This window comes from Nyctereutes procyonoides, unplaced genomic scaffold (assembly GCF_905146905.1).
Source record: "Nyctereutes procyonoides isolate TBG_1078 unplaced genomic scaffold, NYPRO_anot_genome, whole genome shotgun sequence".
NCBI classification, from domain to species: Eukaryota; Metazoa; Chordata; class Mammalia; order Carnivora; family Canidae; genus Nyctereutes; species Nyctereutes procyonoides.
This window is the reverse complement of record NW_026575043.1, coordinates 29,904,478-29,924,618: the sequence shown is the minus strand read 5'-3', so window position 1 is coordinate 29,924,618 and position 20,141 is coordinate 29,904,478. Positions and strand designations below refer to the sequence as shown.

Here is a 20,141-nt window from a genome sequence, read left to right as displayed (position 1 = left end):
GCCAGGAAGAATTTAGACTTAACTCATTTCATCGTGCAAACCAGCTGGCAGTAAGAAGAGCGTCCTAATAGAAGGCAGAAGCTCCACTTTGTGCTTGAGCTCAGATCATCTGTGAATGTCCAGTCTTCCAGCAAGTTCCAAACGGGGCAGTTAGTAGAAAGTCAACCCCAACAAAAGGGTGGGAACTAGTTTATCACCTGTTCCTCGTGCAAGTAGCATCTCCTTCTCAGGAACTTTATAGGGTTCGAGTGGCTAGGTTCAGTAATCCTAGATTTCCTAGCTAAATATCACTTGATTATAGCCCAATGCCACACGTATTTCTAATAATTACCGTTTTACTTTAATCTCGTGTCACACTGTCATCTTTGTGATAATGACCCTGGAGAAGAAGGATGGAGTCTTTTTATCAGCTGACAAATACATGATACTTGGCACAGAATCATCTCTTTATCAAGATGATATTAATTGTAGTTGACAATTTTTGAGGTTGATAGAAGAAACTGATGAGAATGTTAATAGATAATGTGCCATGCTTGTCTTGAGCCAGAGTCAGAAAGGTCCCTTTAGCGGTCACTTTTGATCCAAGAACATCTCATACCATTGAATGAGGTTGTACAGTTTCTCACTCCCTATCACCCTAAGGCCTATGGTTTAACCCTCTTGCTCCTGAAAATAATTAAGGTGTCCTGGGCCACCACTGCCACCTAGTGGTAATTACAGAAACAGGTTGATCCAGAATTGACTCCCTCTTGTACCAGTTTCCGCATACATTCCACTCTTCTCTTTCCATCCCCAGCCTTAAAGTCCTCTATGCTATTTTGTATTACACTCAATGAAGGAGGAAATCAGATATGCTGGCTGGCAGTTCACACCTAAAGCCAAACTTCAAGGGTCACCTCTCTTCACTCCCTCCAGCTCTGTGCCCTTGGGCAAGTTGTAGTGTTTGTCCAACTGTAAATGTAAAATGGAGTAGTAACACCACCTCCTTCTTGAAGTTGTTTTGAAGACTTCGTTATATAATCTACATAAAGCGGTAAAATTAGGAGCTGGCATACAAAAAGCGCTCAATAAATGCCAACAAATGGCAGCTGCTATAGACACATATCCTGTTTAGTCCCTTCACATTTCCCCTTTCTCTTCCCTTTTTGGCTCTTTTTCCATCTCTCTCAAATCAACCTAAATCACATCTGATATTTTGTTGTAATAAATGATTAGAGGTATTACCATGGAAAAGGAAAATAAGGTCTTCTGACATGAAATTCGACGTAATACAACTCATAAATCTCTCAGCAATGCCTCCAAAGACCCATTTGGAGTCTGAGTTAAAATTTTCATTTGCTTCCGTTTTATTCTGTTCGAGCTGCTCTAACAAACTGCTGCAGACCGGTGGTGTGTAAACAACAGAAATTTATTTCTCACTGTCCAAGATCATGGAGCCAGCAGATTGTCAGGGGAGAGACTGCGTCCTGGTTCACACACTGTTTCCTCCCTCAGTAGTGACAGGGATGACAGCTCTGTGGGCTGTGGTACTACCACGCATGGGGGCCCCACTCTCACGACCTCAACACCCCTCGTGGCTCCACCCCCTTATACCATTACCTTGGGGGTTAGGATTTCAACATATGAATTTGGGGGGAGATACAGACATTCAGCCAGTAACATTTTAAACTTTCTTTTTAAAAATCATCAGCTGTCAAGAATAAATTTTAAAGTATTTGATTATATATATATATTTTTTATAACAAGGATGGAGCTAGAGATTTTTTTTTTTTTATTTATGAAAGTCACAGAGAGAGAGAGAGGCAGAGACACAGGCAGAGGGAGGAGCAGGCTCCATGCACCGGGAGCCCGACGTGGGACTCGATCCCGGGTCTCCAGGATCGCGCCCTGGGCCAAAGGCAGGCGCCAAACCGCTGCGCCACCCAGGGATCCCTGACTATATTTTTTAAATCAATGATTTAAAATTCTTTGAATTACACATCAAATGAATACTTTCTTGTTGTAAAACCTTTAAGAGAGTACCCCAAAATTCTCCCATCTCCCCCAATTCCACAAATGGCCCTGGTCATGAAGATTATCCCTTTCATGTGCTTCCTCTAGGTCCTTCCCAAGCATTTTCCCATTGCCCCAACTGTGTACACAATTCCTGACTGACTGTGGACACGGTATCCAACTCTCCATCCCTGTGATGGGTGGGGGCTTACAGATGCCCCCAGGAGCTGATGGCAGGGCCTGTTGTCTACACCAGCAGAAGTGCAGGCCAAGGTCCCTCTACCTGACTCCCTGGTCCTATCAAGAAGCTTCCTCCTCTCCAGTGAGGATTCCAGTTACCCGCTCCTTCCTCTCTGGACCCGTGTTCACAAGTCTTAGAAGGAGAAAAATCGTCTCGACATTTGGAGCAAAGTGAAACCTTTCCTTCCTAGACTTGGGTCAGCAGCTTCTTTAAATTCCTGCTTCTGCTTCCCTATGGACTGAGAGTGCCCTTAGGGTTCGACTCCGACAAAGAAATAGAGAGGGACCAAGCAATGAGTATGCTGGCATGTTAATCTGTCACACATGTATTTTATGCATATGAACAGATATATGGTTTTATCTTGACTTACCATTTTCTCCGCAACTATCACCATGTAAATATCATTTTTAGATTGCTTTTTTATTTAACAATCCCTTGAAGTAAACTTAAGAATATTTATGGAGCACTACTTCAGGGAATAACTGATGAGTTCATGACTTAAGAAATAAGCACTCTTAATGGTATTTTAAGAGCGTCTTTCTCACAATTTTGTAGTTCTAATGTGCCAAATTCAGCAAATTTTTTCAGCTTTGCTATCTCTAAGCAGGTGTGCTAACTTTCAAACCATTAACTTACAAATGAATTTTATCAAAATAATCTACTTCTAAAGAGGCGACCTGTATTTATATTAGAATTTTTTTAAACCTATTTTTATATATCCCCTCAAGAAATTAATTGCTTCGAAAACTTCTCTTGTGGTATGGTTCCAAAACAGACAAAAATCCTTAGAACACAATCATATTTTAAATCTTTCATAAGTGCCTAAAAATATAATTTGGTCTTTCTGCACAAAAATTTATATAACAATTTTTTTAAGTGTTTTGCCATTTTCTCTTATGGTAAACTGTATGTAACGAAGTTTCCCATGTAGAATTATTTGCAAAACAAAGGACTACTGTGTCTAAATGAAAGTGGAATTAAAAGTGAAGCCATATTCATAGATCCATTTTTCTTTTTCCTAAGATACTTTCCTTCCACTTTTCTATTCACAATGTATAGCAATGTGACTACTATTTACAGCTTTCCAACCCATGGACATCTCCTTTGGCAACAGTATTTGTAGATGACATACAACTGCCTATTGCAAGTGGGAACTTTTGTCAAATGAAAAAAGTAAAAAGCTTTAGAAAATTTAATTCAACTGTATCTTAAAATATTTAAATATTTTTTTTAAAGAAGAAGAGAAATCAAGTCATCCTTTAAGTTGTACTGGGTTTGTACAGATGGGAGTCAGGGAAGGATTTTAGGATAGCAACTGCTATGCTGATGTTAGTAAGTTGTGTTTTTTTCTTGTTAGTGTATCAGTACTTCACTACTCATTAGCTTTCTAATAAACTTGATACTACAGTCGAAATATAAAGGACAAATGTCTGGATCCCTTGCATTTTACAAAAGTCTTTGATCATCAACCTGAAAAATGTTTATATAGAACAGACTCACCATAAACCTTACATACACAGCCCACATCTATGCTACAGACATGTCTTTGGCATTGGAGGGGTGAGCACAAGTCAGGTGGGAGAGAGGGAAGAATGAAAGAAAATAAGAAATCCTGTTTTCTGTTGCTGTTTTTATACTGCTGTAGCACTAAAAATACTCTTGGACTTAACAGTGGGCAAGAAAAATTATTTTTAAGCTAGTCAGTAAATTGGATATTCATCTGGGATATGAAATCACCCACCTTTATTTTTATTTTTTATTCTTGGCACAGTTAGCACTTTGCCAGCATTGCCTGAAGTGGTCACGGGGTTAAGCACTTCCATGATGTCATTTTTGCAATTACTATCTCTTATTCCCAGGTAAGTGGTTAAAAATGCATGCTGTACATTTGTGGACTCTGTGTCCCTCTCAAGGGCTAACTGGTTTACATGCAGTTTTCTGTGGTTTAGCCGCTGAACCTGGGACTATCTTTTACCTCATGATTCATGATTCATGGCACCCTTCTCACTCTATCAGGTCCTAGAGCAACTGTGAACACGTAGTGATTTTCTCAACGTTTCTGTTTTTGTCTCCCATTCTGCACCATTCTGGGTTCTTACCAAGGTGAGAGGAAAAGTTGTAAATTAATGTAAAAGTTTTATCATTATTATAAGCTAAAGTAGCGATGCCTGAAATCCAAATGGTCACCGACTGGCTCCTTTGGAACTCTCAAATATCACGTAAATGCGGTGATGTCGAGGATTTAAACAGACTCTTAAAGTGGCCACTCTTTCCTATTTCTTCCCAGATTTCAACGTCAATGTAAAATAATATAAGACTGTGTACACTCAAGTATATTTGGTCTTTTAATTCTGACATTAGTCACTATTTAGTGATAACACACTAACTTCCTGCTGCACACAATGGAAGATGTAAAACTTATATAAACGATGAGAGTCTTCATAGAGGAACATGGTGGTCAAACCCACAGGCACGTGTGTCTTTGATTGCTGGGCAGGGTCCCAGTCTCTACCCTCCCTTCTCTAAAAAAAAAGAGTCCTCTTCGTATGATTGCTGGGAGTATCAGCTAACATGGGTTTAGCACCTAAACAGGTCTCTGATATAAATAGCACACCATTAGATATCATTATATTATTACAGGGTGACCCACTGACAAGTACTGACCTTCAAGGGCTAGACCACGGGAGCAGAGCCATTTTGAGGGCAGGGACTGTCAAGAAAGCTTTTGTGGCTTTTGGGTTGGGCTTTAACGGAAGAAAGCAGAGTCTAGGACAAAGGAGAATGAGAACAAAAGTAGAAGGTGGTCTATTGGGAGAAACCATGAAGACTCACTTGAGAGCGATGAAAGGGTGACACACTAAGCAATGCCAGGTGGGACTGTACAGAGCAAAGATGAAAACTGGAATGTATTGAATTGTGTGTACTTGGCCAGTGTAGGTTTTAAATCTTTAATATAAACTTAGAAAACTCTTCAGGAAAAGCCCTTTCCTTTCTAGGGAGAGCCTGACCTCTTCAAACCAGAGACTCAATCCTCGGATCAGAGATGATTCCTATATATTTTGATTATCTTTGTCTTGACAACAGGTAGCTTATTTCAACAACCAGTCTGCTAAGATGAGAACTATTTTAAGAGAACATTTCGCTGTTTGAGAACACGGGCCTTAAAAACACAGGCAAAGAGAAAAGCTGCTCTGAGGTAGGAGGAGGAGATGACAGAAAATATGGGGTGCTGAAGAGTCACGTGTACATTTACATCATGACAGTGGCGGAGCCTAAAACAGAATTTGAGGTCTGTAATAATGAAGTCTGAACTACTCTGTAGGGCTTTCTCTGTTCTTAATGTCCCACTTGCTTTTCAAGTTCAGTGCTTTGTAAAAAAAAATATATATATACTCCTATCCTCTCAAAATCTCAGAGAGATTGAAATATTTTTAAATAAAAACATTAAAAGGAAAAGACAGATTGAAATTAGTTACTTCTGCCCACATCTTTTTAAATTTGTATAAAAATCTGATCCCGTGGAGGAGATAACATCTAGTACCTTTCTTGCTATTTGGGCACTGCCTGGCCTAGGGTCAGGGCTTGATTCACTGCTTACACAAGGACCGACCAGTGCATACCTGGAAGTCTTCCACTAATTCAACGGCATACCTCACTAATGACTGGCTAGACAGGCTGGTGTTTCTTTAAAGTGCCAGCCATGTATACATCATTCTTTTCCTCCCCGAAACAGAGAAACCCTTGTACAAACATGGGCCCAGTCCAAACTCCATGTGATGTGTGTCTTCTGTTATTCAAACATCCATTAGTTGGGCAGAATGGCCAAGAAGTCCTGGAAAATTATCCTACCTTCTACACATACTTACGTCAGTTCTCTCCAGAGTAGATCAATGTGTAGTAAATGGCAAGTAGCAGAATAGAATATGATTCAAAAAATAATAAACCAGCTTACCTGCTCAAAGCTCTCTTTTCAACCGACTTGAAAAAAAGTCTGAAACTTCTGCCCGCTTCTTACATGAAAGCATTAACTTTACAAAGAGGTAAGAATGTGTTATTTATGAGTGTAATGCGTCACCCGTAACGACTTTAGCAGGATGGGTGACTAAGGGAATGGGACAGAGGATGGGTTAATTTTGTTAATTTTGTTCAGACAGATGGAAACACAGGGATCTAGAGCATGATGAACTTTCCAGACACTCTGGGATGGACTTGCCATACGCTGCTTGTCCCACAGATAAACAGGAAGCTTCTCAAAAACATTTGGACGGGAAAAGGATCAATAAAAACGTATCGGACTTATTGAAACGATCTGTGTTTATTTTAACAACGGTATGTGGAATATATTTATAGAATAGTAAGTACTTTGTCACTCCCAAGCTAGCAGTACTTTTGGATAAACCACTCTTACTTTGTGCCGATCCGTAATGACATACAGACACCGAGTACTATAAGGTCTTACTCCAGAACACGCTAAGTACGATATACCACGATTCAGTGTACTTTCTAAATAACAAGGCACGAGTCTGAAAAAATTAGCCTTACGAGATCTCTCTTTGAGTATACTTTTAGCTATTAAAGAGGTACTTTTATCCAAATAAATACGATTGAGGTAATAAATAAGATTGTACAGAAAGCTCTATGGACTAATTAACCTTTGAAGAGTGGAGGTTTATTTCACTTCTCTAAGTACTCAAATGTTCTAAATAAAATAGTAGTACAAGGAAACTGGTTTAAGACGGGACAAAATACCCAGGGTTTTTTCTATCTAAACACAAATGAATGCCATTTTATTTTCTATTCAGAGGAAAACAGTTTCTTACTTTCTTCAATTTGTCCCAAGAGTTTATGAAAGAACTTTGTTATTTTATTAATGAATGATCAGTAAATACTTGTTCAGTGCACAACTCTTGGCAATCTCAAAGGAAGTAAGATGTATATGTTTAAGCCCTCACAGGACGGAGACATAAATACAGAAAACTGACCCAAGAGCAGGCTATGATAAACACTACAAAAATAACAACGTTGCCAAAATACATTTCGCTGAGGGTTCTCTCGTCCCACAGTCAGAGGCTCTGCCTACTTTAGGGTATAAAATATTTTTATGGATGCCAACCCACACTCACAGCTAAACCACATCACTTAGTGCTCTCAAACGTTGAGTCAAAGGAAACAGAGAAAGAAAATCTTTAGTTCACTCACCATAAATCCCTACAGCTCTCACTAGGGCATTTTATTTGCAAAAAAACGAAGGTAGGTGTAAAAGTACAGGTCCAACCCATCAGAGTCGGTTGGTGGAACTGGTCAGAATTTCCAAAGAACTGTTTGACGTTCCCTCCAAAGATGATGCTCCAAAACCAGACAAAACTGGACAGACTTAAAAATCCAAAGAAAGCACATGCAAATTAGAGGTTTTACCAAATGTTGTAAACTTAGCCAACGAGCTTGCTGAAAGTTACATAACGGGCCTTGTACTTTCCGCCACTTTCCACCACGGAGGGCAGAGAGACTCTGGGACAGCTCTTGAAATCCGCCCTTACTGAGTTGCAAGGGGATCAGAGGTTTTCTGGGAGGAGTGTGGCAAAGCTGATCACCTGCATCAGCTCTTGTACTTTAAGCCTGATCAGTGACCCTTCATGTGTTGCCCGCAGTGCCCAGCGTGCTAGGCTGCGTCCACGGTGGTCACACGCCAAGGATGCCTGGAAACCGGTGAAGAGCCTGTGACAGCTGTTAAAATCATCATGTCGTTCACTCTGTTTGATAAGCTGGCCCTTATTCCGGTGCACCTGTAAGAGACGGTCATATGCCACGGCCGCGTGGGCCGACAAAGTGGCGAGGGGGCTACCCCGCAGCTTGAGGGCAAGCAGGCTCAGCTCGCCTAACGCTCTCTGAAGGCACTTTCCACTATTTTCAGTCACTTTTGTTATGTATCAATTTTTTAATGTATCATTTTTAAGAGTGGAGAGGGAGACCTGTGCATGTATCTGAAAAGAAATCACATAATAGATTCCTCAGGCCATACACACCTTGCCTTAGGATCACAGAATTATTAGCGTTTAGGGTTAGAAAAGGCAGTACTGACCGCCTAGGCCAACTGCTGTATGCTCGGAAAATGAGGCTGCTGGGGTAGAGATGTCACCGACTTACGCGATTCAGTTACTGGCGTATAGAAAATAATTTTCGGGGGACCCCTGGGTGGCGCAGCGGTTTGGCGCCTGCCTTTGGCCCAGGGCGCGATCCTGGAGACCCGGGATCGAATCCCATGTCGGGCTCCCGGTGCATGGAGCCTGCTTCTCCCTCTGCCTGTGTCTCTGCCTCTCTCTCTCTGTGACTATAATAAATAAATAAAAAGAAAAGAAAAGAAAGAAAATAATATTCGGAACCACCATCACGGTGCATAGCAATTAGTTTTCGGTCTTTGCAAATGCTCCACGTGCATGAATTCGAACAATTTTTTCCCAAATCTTTATGAGAACAGATACCGTCCCATTTTATAGATGGGGACACTGAGATGGGGAAAAAACCGAGTAACGTGCTACTTAGCGGCAGAGGGAAGGCTCCCGTCCGGGTTTACGGCGCCCAAGAACGCTCCCAGCACGTGTCTTGGATCGCGAAGCTTTCAGGGGGGCTTCATCGAGTTTTAATCGTTCGCGAAAGGCCGAGAGACGGCGGCCCTCAACACGGGCGCCACGACCGGATGCAGAACGCGGTGAAGCGCAGACTCCGTTCAGGGAAGACGGTCAGCCGGCGCTCCTGACCCCACAGTGCAGCGGGCCTCGGCGAGGCGGCGTCAGCGCGCGACCGCCTCCCTGCCGCCAGTCATCCCCCGCCGCTTCCCGCTGCGGGCGAGGCCGAGGACGCTCAGGCTCTGCGCCCTGGGCCCGCCCCCCCACGCCGCGCATGCGCGCCCTCCGCCTTCTGGGCTGCGGCCTCGGCCTGACCCCGCGGGGCTCCCAGCGCCTCCCTGCGCCGCCCCCCACGGAGCGCCCTCTGCCCCGCCCCGCAGCCCTCCCCGGGCGCCGCCCTCTGCGGCCCGAACCCCGCCCCCGCCTCCCGCACGCACCCCCCACACCCCCCACGCGCCCACCCCGTCCCAAGAACGCACACAGCCCACGCACCCCCACACACATACACACACACAGGCCGTCGCCCCCACTCCAGCCTCCGTTTCCGGAGGGAAGAACACTGACCGCCCCAGCGCGCCCAGCAGGCCCTGCCGTGTCCGCCTCTCGTCCCGAGGGTCTTCCACGGCCGCGAGCGCAGCCAGCAGCCCCGGCCCCGCCGCGGCTTCTCCGCCCTTCTGCACCACAAGCGCCTGGTCCCGCGCGGAGCGGACCGTCTTCCTTCTGACCTCACGTCGAAGGTCACTGGTCGCCGATCGTGCGTCACCACGCCTACGTCGCTCACGTCACGACCTCACGTCGGAGGTCATCCGTAGCTTCAGGTCAGAGGTCACTAGTAATGAATCCTGTATCTCAACGCCTCGATCAGGATCAGTCACCTCAGGTCAGGGGGCAGCAGGGGCCTCTGTCACTCACGTCAGGTCCGGGGGGCAGGAGGGGCCTCGATCAGTCACCTCAGGTCCGGGATCAGCAGGGGCCCACCTCACCTCAGGTCAGGGGTCAGCAGCGGCCTCTGTCAGTCACCTCAGGTCAGGGGTCAGCAGGGGCCTCTGTCGCTCCCCTCAGGTCAGGGGTCAGCAGGAGCCTCTGTCAGTCACCCCAGGTCAGGGGTCAGCGGCCGCCGTCACTCCCCTGAGCTCCGGGGGCACACCCGGCTCACCCCGCCCCCCAGAAGTCAGGGGCTTCCCCTGGCGGCCGCCCAAGCCCTGTGCCCGGCGCGCGGTGGCGAGGCCTGACGCCCGCTGCCCGCCCTCGTCCTTGACGTGGGCACGTCGCCCGCTGCGCCGCCAGCGGGGGCCGCGCCGCGTCCGCCACACACCCCGGAGCCCAGACAGCGCGTCCCCGCCTCCCGCCGCCGCTCCTTGCGGGCCCGGGGCGCGACGCAGCTTCCGCGGGGTGCGGCCGCGCAGGAGGGAGCCGCCGCTGATGCCGCCGCCCGGAGGGGCCGCCTGCGCCCAGGGCTGGGGGCCCGCCCCCGCGACTCGCGATTCTCCAAGAAACGTTCGCAAGTGCGGGGGACGCGCACGACACAGCGAGCGAACGAGATATAGACGGCGATGGGTGCTGTGTGCGACCCGACCGGAGGGCAAGGGGCAGGATACTGGCGGTGGCGGCGGATCCTGGATTTTTTTTTTTGTTTGCTTTTTTTTTAATTTGCTTTTTTTTTGTTTGCTTTTTTTTTAATTTGCTTTTTTTTATTTGCTTTTTTTTTTTAAGATTTGCTTTTTTTTTTAATTTGATTTTTTTCTGATTTGCTTTTTTCTTTGATTTGCTTTTCTTGAAATTTGCTTTTCAGCTTCACGACTCAACGAGGCTGCCGCAGTTGCGATGACCTTGTGCGGTAACCGGTTTCCAAGGGGATCCCTATAGGGTGAAGGGCGGGGAGAGAAAACCGACCCCTGGGGGCCTGGTGAGTAAACTGAGGCAGGGTTGGAGGGTGGGCCGCATCAGCTGTGACACTTCCTCTGAGCCTAGATTTGAGGCTGGGGCTGCAAAACGTTAATCACCCCACTTTTCCTGCTCGGCCGGCGCAGCCCGTTTGCTAAGGTGATGACTTGGGTTCCCCGGGGCGCCGAGGCTCGTATGGCGCCCGAGGCCCACCTGGGCAGGTGGTGTAGACGGGAGACCTCCCCCAACTGACTGTCTCTGCCCCCCTCCAAGGCCTGGGCCCCCAACCGCGGCTCCCGGTCCTCTCCACAGAGGCGAACCTGAAAGAAGATCCCCCCGAAGCACCTCCCTGGCCCTGGTTTCACGCCAAGTGGCCCCGGCGCTCGGGCCCGGCCGGCGGCTGCTGCTTTTGGCCCAGACCGTGACCCCAGGGTCCCGGGATCGAGTCCCACTGCCTGTCTCTCTCCCTGCCTCTCATGAATAAATAGAATCATTAAAAAAAAAAAAAAAAAAAGGCCCCAGAGGAAAAAAACCTAAAGCAGGGAAGGTCAGGGTAAGGGACTGTCCCTGAGAGCGCGGGCCAGGGACGCGCTCAGGAGGACCAAGTGACTGAAAGAAGGGAGCAGTGACCTCCCTGCCCCGGGAGTGCGGCGCCCAGACCTCAGCCGGGGAGCGGCCTCGTGGCCCCAGCCCGGCACCACCACCGGGAGTAGAGGCCCCGTGGGGGACACTGGCTCTCAGGAGAGGGCGCTGCGGAGAGCAGATGGAGCAGAACTTTCTAGAACATCGTAAAGAGTGTGCTCTGAGCAAGGCCGGAAGGCGCCCGAGGGCCTTGTGCCCTCAGGCCTGCATGTTGACTAAAACTGTTGAATCGTTGACTCTTTTTCCCGCTGAAAGAGAATTGGAAACATACAGCTCGAATCTCCTCGGAATACCGACCTACGGGGAAGCACATGCTGCCGTAGGCCGGATGGTGTGCCCCACCCCACCCCCACCCCCCGCGCCTCCCCCGCGCCCCCCGCAGAAAATTAAAAAAATACAAAATCCTGCTGTGACGTCCCTCTGGAATGTGACTGGATGTGGAGATGGGGCCTGGAGACAAGTGATTACGCTAAAAGGAGGCCCCTAGAGTGGGCCCTAAGCCACTGCGGCTGGCGTCCTTGTGAGGAGACCAGAGGGAGGCAGAGAGGCCCGAAGGGAGAGGGAGGCCGTCTGCAAGCCAAGGAGCGGGGCCTCAGAGGAAAGCACCCGCCCTCACCTTCCCATGGCCCTCCAGCCCCAGAACTGCGAGAAAGTAAACCTCGGTGGCCCAAGCCCCCCAGTCAGCGGTTCCCCTTGGGGTGGGGTGGGGGGACTGGTCAGTACAGGTAGACCACCAGATCAAATGCATGTTTTCTTGGGAATGAGCCCACTCAGACCACAAAAACAACCACAAAACTACTTTTTCTCCCTATTCTTCCCCCAATAAAACTACATATATTTCTTATATATTCTGTAATATCTGTAATATAAATATTTGGGCAGAGGATATCCTGCCTCAGTCAGTGTGGCCACGGCAGACATGCTCAGGGCTTCAATTTATCTCACACATGCATAATCTTAAAAGGAACTGCTTCTCCTGAATGTTGCCAATGAAGCTTCTTTGTCAGGGGCTGTTATAAGCCACCAGAGTTTTTTTTTTTTTGATTTTTGAGATTTATTTATTTATTCATGAGAGACACAGAGACTGAGTCAGAGACATAGGCAGAGGGAGAAGCAAGCTCCATGCATGGAGCCGAATGTGGGACTTGAGCTGGGGTCTCCAGGGTCACGTCCTGGGCTGAAGGCAGGCGCTAAGCCCCTGAGCCACCCAGGGATCCTGGCCACCAGTTTTTAGTCACCATTTTCTTACCTGCTCTCTAAAGAAAACCCCAATCTCTAGATTTTTTAATGATGACTGACTTTTGTGTTTACACGTGTGTTTTGAAAAGTGCTGGAGTTGAGTTTGGTCGAGGTAGGAATCCTCTTGAAATAATTTAGAACTTTAAAAAATTGTTCATCGTATTGCTTACAATTTTTTTAAAATATTTTATTTATTTATTCATGAGAGACACAGAGAGGTAGAGGCATAAGCCTGCTCCCTGTGGGGCGTCTGATGTGGGACTCGATCCCAGAACCCCAGGATCACACCCTGAGCCAAAGGCAGACGCTCAACCCCTGAGCCACCCACGTGCCCCTGGATAAACTTCTTAATTGTCCTCAAAGTCTCCTTTTTGTCCTGAAGACTCAGGATGAAGGCAGAGTATAGATTGGGGAAATTCTGGTCTAACATTTCCGACAAAACCAAAGAAAATGAAGAAAAGGGAAGAAAAAAAATGCCAATAAGCCAAATGCATAAAGACCCTCTGTGGTTGAAGTTGTTGGGGAGGAGGGTGCCTGTCTTTTTAAGGGCCTCAGTTATATCCCAACACACACACGTACACACATGCAAGCACACAAGCACACACAGACATGCTCACCACATCGGGTTGCCAAATAAAATACAAGACACCTGATTAAATTTGAATTCAGATACACAACAAAAAATTGTTTAGTATAAATAGGTCCCAAATATTGGCGGTAGTTGTAGTTGCTGAATCTGGCAACCCTACCTCTGGTATGGTTTTTTCAAGCTCGAAAGAGCTGATTATTCAATATTCTGAAATTTTGTAGCTTGGTTGACATCGAGTTGGTAGCTTGAAGTCGGCCAGGGCAGAAGGATTAACACCTCCAAAACGGGCAAAATTTAAACAGCAGGGCTTTTTGTCTTTGGAGAGCTGGTTGTTGAGCAGATACAAGAACACCATGGCTTCCCCCCGAATGAGCAGGCCGCTCAGAGCAAACTTATTCCTTATGGGAACACGGGGAACTCACAATTGCAAAACACTTCGCGGTTTACAAAACTGCTTCGCATCCTTTACTTCACGGAGTCCTTACAATAACCTTGTGTTTTATTTTTAGTTACTGGATGGAGGAAAAATGTTTCAGGGAAATGAAATAACTTCCTTGAGGTTAGCAATAGGTTGAGAACCAAAGCAGTGAAAGAAGGAAGGACAAATGGGGTGAGGAGGAGTGTAAAATGACCTTCCAGATGACTGACTTATTGTAGAGAGAGTGGGTTGTAAACACCTGCCCCAATGGAGCAAACGGTGGCCAACCTGACATTTTGTCAGTCCTGATGTGGGGCAACACGAAACACACAATGTCACCGATGACCTATTCTTGTCAAAATGTTACCCTGAGTCAAGCTGTTGACCTAAACTTCAATGTATAGGAGATGCAAGAGAGATGGAATGTATTACGCTTCACAATGAGGAAGCAGTTAGGGAAATTCAGAATGTGGAGCATCTTATGGATAAAATGGTCTAGACTTGAAAAAAAAAAAGGACTATCATAAAAAAAAAAAAAAGTGTATAGAGGGAAGTATTCGCTAAGAGAAGCCGAAAAAGATGGGACAGCACACACAGCGTGGGAGCTTAGATTGAATTCCTCTTTAGAGAAAAAAAAAAAAAAAAAAAAGCTCAAAAAGATATCCTTGGCATATGTGGGGAAGTCTGAATAAAGATGTTAATTTTCTTAGGCGTGCTAATGGCATTGCACTCATGTGACAGACAGCCCTCGTTCTGGGGAACTTAAGAGTGAAAGTATCACACTGTCTGAAACTTATTTTCAGACATTTCAGAAAACAAATGTGTGCACATTCATATAAAGAAAGATCTAGAACAAACACAGAATGTTAATTGTTAAACCTGTGTGGTATGAATACAGTGTTCGTTGTACTTGCATTTCAGCTTTTCTGGTTGTTTGGGAAAAATGCATAATAAAAAGTTGAGGATATAAAAGAAAACAAGAGCATTAAATATTGAACAGACACTGGGACAAATGGAGAAGCGGTGGTTAGAAAAGAAGGGGACACCTGAGTGGCTTGGGGTTCAGCATCTGCCTTCTGCTTAAGTAATGATCTCAGGGTCCTGGGAGCCAGCCTGGCATGGGATTCCTTGCTCCTCGGGGAATCTGCTTCTCCCTCTGCCTCTGCCTCTCCACCCCTGCTCATGTTCTCTCTTTCACTCTGCTCTCCCTCTCTCTCTCTCTTTCAAATAAATAAATAAAATCTTTAAAAAAAAAAAAAAACCCTAATTAAGGGAAAATAGAGAAAATGCAAAAAGTTTAATGAGGACTGACCAGTAGGCACTAGATTGGCCGCTAGAGACAAACCAGAGGGACACTTATTTATTTATTTTCTTTACTGGGTATAGGATACATGCTTCTAAAATAAACTAACCCAAAACTTCCTCAAATCATCCAGAACTTTAACTAGGTTCAAGATCCTTGCTACCCCATCAATCATCTAGAAGATAGGAAGCTCGTGAGATTAAATTTAGTTCTTTTATATTTCTCAAACAACCTTTTTTTTTCTTTTTTATTTACTTTTTTTTCAAACAGCCTGATTTCTGTTTCAGTGTCTCTTCAGGTTTATTCCAGGAGCTCTTTTTTTTTTTTTTTCCTTTTTTTTTTTTTATTCCAGGAGCTCTTGAGGGAGCAGTCGGCTCTCCATCAGAGGAGGCTGGCCATGGCTCTCCCTCCCCCCCCACTGAGAGGTGCCTATCTGTCTGTTGCTGGCCCTCCACACTGTGACATCCCTCACCCTCGTCCATGGACCTTCCCTCGTCTGTCCACCCGCCTTCCATTTATGTCCCCGCACCTCCCGAGGGCTCAGGGAGCATGATGGTGCTCTATGTCAGGACAGCTCTGGGATCTTGCTATCTCGTTTGCATAAGACTTAGGTCTCCTGTGTGTGAATTCTTTATTTCCCCTTCTCCACTCCCAGGTTGGTGGCCTCCATGAACTACAGGGCTCAGGTCCTTTCTCAGGGATGTGACCCCATCTAAACTCTCTCGGATTTTCTTCCTCTTCCTCCCCGCCCTCCCCTCCAGCTGGAGAAAGCTTTATCTGCTTTTGAAGATAAGACAAAATCATTCAGACTGCTTAGAGTATCCTCCCAAACCTTTTGTTTATGTCCCAAGTTCTAGGCTTTTAAAACTCCGAAATAAATATTTACTCTTGTTCTCTGGATTCCGCTGGGTCATCACTCCTGAGGTTAAGTGTAGTCAGACCCAGATGCCACCTAATTAGATGAAGGAGGACAACATAGCAGGCATATGGGAAAAGCCCTTTGTTTTAAATATCAACACATTATCTACCACATTTATAAAAACACTAATGTGTGCTTACCCACTATTCAGCCAGAGTACCAGCCCCCCACAAACATTTTCTAATTCAGAGTATAGTAATCCTTTCTGATCACTTTTGATCTCAGGCTTTTGTGTGGAAACAAAATGAATTCTCTAACAGAGGGCAATCCAATGCAAATATAATACAAGGCATATATGAAATTTTTAATTTCCTAGTAGCTGCATTAAAAAAGTAGGAAGAAACAGGTGTAATCCAGGGGATAATTGTTTCATTTGACTGAATATGTCCAAAACATTATCATTTCAACATATAATCAACAGCAAAAATTCAATACTTTACATCCGTTTTTTTTTTATGCTAAAACTTTGAAACCTAGCATATATTTTATACTTACAGTAATATCAACTTGCATTTAGCTACATTCCAAGCTAAATACAGTAGCTACCATACTGGATAGTGTGGCTCTACTTTGTTTTTCAATATATGACCAAGTGTCAGAAACTTCCAAAGTAAATATTATTTATTTTCCTAGGTGGATTAAGGCTTTCTGATGTTTCTGGTGTGTTTTCTTCCTTTGATTCATGGAAACAAACAAATGATAATAAAAATACCTGTATATCACATGTAGAAACTATAATCTTCTGCCTTGGAAAACTATGCTTTTAGGTTTATGCATTTTTTTAAATTATTTTTTGTTTATCCATAGTATGTATGATTTGTCAGAAGTGATAAATAAGAGTTCTGACCAGACTCTGAATTTATAGGGTCATTGTTGATCAGATGACAAAACTTCCTGGCAGAGGACACTAGATACGGGAAGAGACAACATGTAAAGAGAAAGAGAAGCTGAAGATAGTTTGAAAAACCAGATTTTTAAAGTTTCAGCTAGTGTTTCCTGATGACACTTAGCTGTGTTATTTTTGCAGGGCAGAGACAGTGAAAATTTACAAAAATTGGAAGAAAGTCTAGTAACTAGGAAGGTTCAAGGAAAGTTTCAGCATTCAAAAGGGAAATGACATACGTAAAGAAACATGGCATTGTGGAGACTCCATCTGTAGGGACACAAGTGACAGGATCTCTGTACACGTGCTTCCCGAATGCTCCCATAGTGTTTCCCACGTCTTAGGAACATAATATTTTTATATCAAAGAACACAGCAGAAGTGCAACTTGTTGAAACCTGGCACAATAGTGAGATACTAAGCAATCAGGACATAGGTTATACAAATTGAATTCTTTATATGCTTTGATCAAAAGCCAAAAGTGTGGCACTCGACATGATAATTGTCTCCACGTTTGATTCATATTACAGTCATTCTCAACATAATGGTTCCCACAATATTCTGGGATTTGTGCTTTTTTGCGAATATCCTATGTTCTGCATCTATCAGCTTTTAAATTCCTGGATAGCTATGGCAATCTCTTCCATTGGCGCCAATTTTTGATGACAAGGCCATTCTTAGAAATATGGCCAATGGAAAAAAAAATATGGCCAATGTCTAAAGAGTTCCTCAAACGCAAATACTTTGTAACTAAAATGGCGGCTTGGCTGCCATATGGTATACTGCTAGCAATCACACTGGGAAGCAGCAGGTCAATTTAGTCCTTTCTAAAACCTATAGGTTGTTCAGTAATTTATAAAGAGCTGATCTGATCAGTTGTATAAAATTAACTGTAGAGTCAATCACATTTTTTTTTAACTCAGCGCTACATAAAGTCCCTATACCTAAAGCATCAAACATTAAAAATTATAAATTTGAGCCCAAAGATTCTTGTCTTAGAGTGACATTAATTTTAGCAGTACCTGGCTGTCTCAGTTGCTAGACCATGCAATTTTTGATCTCAGGGTTGTGAGTTTAAGCCCCATGTTGGGTGTAGAGCCTACTTTAAAAAATTAATTAATTAATTAATTAATTAATTAATTAATTAAAAAAAATAAAATTTGGGGATCCCTGGGTGGCTCAGCGGTTTAGCGCCTGCCTTCAGCCCAGGGCATGATCCTGGAGTCCCAGGCTCCCTGCACGGAGCCTGCTTCTCCCTCTTCCCGTGTCTCTGTTTCTCTCTGTGTTTCTCTCATGAATGAATAAATAAAATCTTTAAAAAAAGAAAAAAAATTATTAGTAAAGGAATTGCTTTAAGTAAGTGAGAAATATTTTTTTATGAACTGAGATCATAACAAAATTGAGAAAATTTTGATTCCATTTACCTTGGGCAGGCTTCTAACAATCTGGACAAATTGCCCAGGGAGTTTTAAAGATATAATAAGGGGGAAAATCTGATAAGAATGTGACATTCTCTTTCTAAGAGTTGGTGTAATTTAATCTCATTCAGTAAAAGAACACGTCTGTGACTCTTTCCCAGTAAGGGATCTCATAAAATTTGAAAAATATCATTTACCTTTAAAGTTATGTTCTAACTTTCTAAGAGAACTCTTTTGAGAAAGCATAATGAATGCTTTAGATTTCAGGGCATAAATATAGTCTGAAATGGTTACTAAAGTGTATTTGTTAGATTTATTATTTCCTTTAAAGAATTCATGTAGCTGCCTAAGATTTATCAAAGTGATGGATACCAAGAAAATAATCTGTGGTCTTAATTACTACATTCCCAAACCATAAAGAATGATACTAGGATCAGAGGGTAAAATCGCTGCTTTGATCACATGGAACAAACATCATAGAATCTTTACTGCCACACAAACACATCTCTAAGAGGAATGGGGGGGGGGGATTGGTTTTTGTTCTTTTGTTTTTTTACAAAATACACAAAAATTACATTGTTTAGGGTTTACTCAGGTAATTAAAAGCCCAAGCTAATACTTTCCTATAGTAGTATTGATAACATCTCTGTACCTAAAAATATTCAGCAGGACCAGTAGATGATATGTGAGGTATGTCCCTCCTGAAGTTCTACAATCCAATGAAAATTTTCAAATTTGAGAGAGGAATGGAATTTTCATTTCAATTTAGGAAAGTCTCGTATTTTTAAAATCACTATCTGTAGCATCAACTTTGAGCCAGTGAGTCTCCAATCTATACCCAAAACTCAAGTTTCTCCCTTGGGAGGCACAGATACATAGGCCCAGCTCGTCTCTGAGCTCTTCGGTCTGGTTCTCCCAAAAGCACCTCAAACTAAACACGTCTACACTGGAAGACATTGTCATCTGTCCTCATCCTCATCTTTTTGTGTCACTTATCCTCGTGGATGATGCCACCACTCCTTCACTCTCCCAGGGCAAAGACAATTGGAAGATATTTTAAATGGCTCTTTATTATCCACATTCAGTCTTTTCAAAAGTTAGGTCACAAAATGGTGTGACATAGGGAATTCAAACTGTTCTCTGTGTCTGGAATAATCACTAGAGCAGAGCATTATGGTGAGGACCACATCTACTTTCTTCAGGTGAGACTCTCATTTTTTCCCAAGTAGGAGAGAAGCTACTTGGGTGGTCTTTATCAGCCAGAGACACAAGAATGACCTGGGAGGAGATAAGGGTCGTCATCTTCTGGAGACAGACAGAGCTTGGACAATGGTATCCCTCCCTTTCGATCCTCATTTCTCTCTACAAAGGAGAATAGTCAACCCTCCCAATCCTGTCCTTAGGATTACAGGTGTCAAAACCCTCCCTTTCCATGCCACATTGAGTGCGGACGGTAAAAAATGCTTGCCTGAAACTTGTGGAGCCATCAAACTAGTAGAACACTCGATGGTATTGGGTGTGCAGAGAGGGTCAGGAGACGAGGGCAGCGAGACAGGGAGCACTGGGACGCAGTCTACATTCCCAGGCAACCCTGTGTCAGTCGATTTCCCTTGTTTAGACTGGAGACTGAGGCTTAGGTCATACTTCCAGCTCTACCACCACCACTGCACCCAGGGCCTGGGCCATCCCTTCATTAAGAAGTCCTTCTCAGCAGGAAAAGCTGTGTGATGAACAGATCTCCGGCTGGGAATCTGGGAGGGAAGGGGGAACTGGCCAATTGCCAAGCCAGATCTCCCAGGTCAGAGGACCCAAGGGATAGCCTGGTAATGTCCTCCAGATAAAAACAACTGTACCCACAAAAGAGGACCCATACTTGGAAGTCTCTCTGCAGATAGCTTTGCCCTGAGAAGCAGTGGCCAAGAGAAGGGGGGACGTGTGCCTCTCAGCAGTAAGTTGTGTCGTCCGGGTGAGCCAGTGCCACCCCTCCCCTG

At 44.5% G+C, this 20,141-nt stretch overlaps 1 long non-coding RNA gene across 1 annotated transcript in view; it reads right to left on the bottom strand.

The window, feature by feature from the left end:
- The window catches only part of LOC129507495 (uncharacterized), a 47,548-nt gene extending 37,980 nt beyond the window's left edge, over window positions 1–9,568 (bottom strand). Inside the window, exon 1 of the long non-coding RNA XR_008664017.1 lies at window positions 9,421–9,568. This is a non-coding gene — a long non-coding RNA (uncharacterized LOC129507495). The remainder of the gene's footprint in view (window positions 1–9,420) is intronic.
- Between the last annotated feature and the right edge of the window lie 10,573 nt (window positions 9,569–20,141).